We start from the raw sequence: 2,583 nt of genomic DNA on the forward strand, positions 1-2,583 counted from the left end.
CCGAGTGAGAACCCTTCCCGCTGGGTTCTGTTCTGGTCGGGTCGTACTGTCAGGATTTGTGTCAGGAGCGAACCCAGAGTGCAGAACAGGGACTAAACTCGGCAGGATTACAAAAATAGGATTTTAATGGTAAATGAAAGTACAAAATAAACAAGCTGACAGGGCAGCAAAACTTACATGAACATAGGAAGGAGGCACGGGGAACTCAGGAGACACGAGAGACACGGGGAACTCGAGGAACCAGGAAGACTCAGGGAAAGACTCAGGAGAACCAACGAAGACGACCCGACGAAGAACAAGACAGAACGGACGGCTTAAATACAGGGACAAGACGAGATGTGATAACAAACAGCTGGGATGAGACACAGGTGGCACTAATAGAACTAATGAGGGAGCACAAGGGAAACAGACACAAACCGGGCCACAGAAAAGTACCATCCTTACAATACCATTTCTAATGTTGAAGTGAACCACTCATTTTAAATCAACTGTGAAACAGTATTAATGATTTTTTAAACCTCTTTTAAATTAGAAATCAAGTTAAATGTCTATTTACAAAGTAATTATGCATTTTGATTTTCTGTCTAAATGAGAAGTCAGTGATATCGGTCAAAAATCAGAGACAGTCAGAAAAGAAGTTATTAGAACGGGCTGTATTGTTTTTAAACCTAGCAGACGGTAAAAAGAGAAACACTGGCATCTGCGTTGTCTCACTTCGCCATAACATTTCTCTGTCTGTACTAAACATTCCTAAACATCCCTGAACCCTCGCTTGACTTTCAATAACCCTCTGACATCACTAGAACCACCCCCTGTTGGTTGTTTCAACCAATCAGGAAGTCCTAAGTGACCGGAAGTGAGAACTCTTTAAAAGTCGACACTTCCTGGAACTATTCAGTCTTCTCAGTCTTCTCTTGATGGAGTCTTCTCAAGCCTTCTGGCGTCTTCCACTCCTGAGTGGGATCTCTGACTGAGTCACAGCGACTTGCTGTGAATCCATCCGGGCGTAACGGCCTCCAACTTCGAAGGGAGCTGAGCCTGTTTGTTGAATGGAGTAAATCGACACGACTTCTGACAATGACCAGCCACTCTAACCGGAGACGCTGGAAGGTAGCGTTGAAATGGACCCGGTACCGGAGCTGATTTATCTCCTGCGAAGGTAACGAGTCATCACGCGCTAAGTGTACCGGAGGTTTGAGCTGGTGATTGAAAGAAGCGTGCCAATTCTGGTCAATTCAAACATGCATCTTTCTCCATCCATCTCTTCTTTAAACTCCTTGATTCCTTCCTTTAAACTCTTCTATTTTGTCAGTAATCTAGATGCCTTCAGAAATGTCTTGTTGTCTTATTAGTAAAGCGTGCCAAGTTTTATTAATCAGAACCAGATCAGCTAATCAAGTGTACATGTTTTGATGTTAAATTTTGATTCTGTTAAATAAATGACCACATTTATTCTGATGGGTTAAAGGAAAATTAACGTCTCTTGTCACTGATTAAACAATACTCAGTTACCTTGGTCACATGGCATTAATTTAACTCAAAAAAGAAAGAACCCGTTATATTTAAATAATTAGTAGTGAAGCTACAGTTAAGCTGTCCCCCACCTTTACTACATTTGGTGGGTCCGTATGTGTTTTAAATAACACATTTGGTGGGACCGTATGTCCACAGCAAAGCTGTCCTTGACACACTACACATAAAAAATGTGACTTATACGCTGGAAAATACGGTACATTATAAAATGACAATTATATATATTATATATATAAAGGAAAGAAACCTTAAAAGGAAGAAACTTCCAACAGAATGGGTTCAGGATTGCCGGCTATGTGCCTTGACAACCTCAAACAGCTTGTCCCTTTTTACGTTAATCTTCAGTCTTATATAGCACCTTTCTATCTTATCAAACCACTCCAAACTCTACAACACAATCTGTATCCTCCTTTACTCATTCATACAGCACTCTACTAGATCTCTACAGAGACTACCAGAGCTTTATCACATTCATACATTAATGGGACACACATCAGAGGGACACTGTAGCATGTGACTGCTGGTGCTATTGAACCCCCAACTCTTGCATTGGAGGACGACTGCTCTAGCCACTCAGCCACAGCTACTTCACAGTATATCTTGGATTTTGACATGGCAACCCAAATTTCAATAGTGACATCTCTTACACCTAGATACAATCACACACCAAAATGGACGTCAGCACATTGCCTCTTTTTCAAGCTATAAAGCTCATAAGGTAAAAGTACATAAATGCTGGCAGCCATCTTGGATTTTAATGTGGCAACCCACTACTGGAAAGGAACCTTTCTTACCCATAAACGTAGCCTCACACCAAAATCGAAGTCAGCATCTCACCTATTTTCAAGTTATCATGAATATACAGGTCCTTCTCAAAAAATGAGCATAATGTGATAAAGGTCATTATTTTCCATTATGTAATGATAAAAATGAAACTTTCATATATTTCAGATTCATTGCACACCAACTGAAATATTTCAGGTCTTTAATTGTTTTAATACTGATGATTATGGCATACAGCTCATGAAAACCCAAAATGCCTGTCCCAAA

The sequence above is a fragment of the Nematolebias whitei genome, chromosome 8, assembly GCF_014905685.2.
Source record: "Nematolebias whitei isolate Nwh7 chromosome 8, NemWhi1, whole genome shotgun sequence".
NCBI lineage: Eukaryota > Metazoa > Chordata > Actinopteri > Cyprinodontiformes > Rivulidae > Nematolebias > Nematolebias whitei.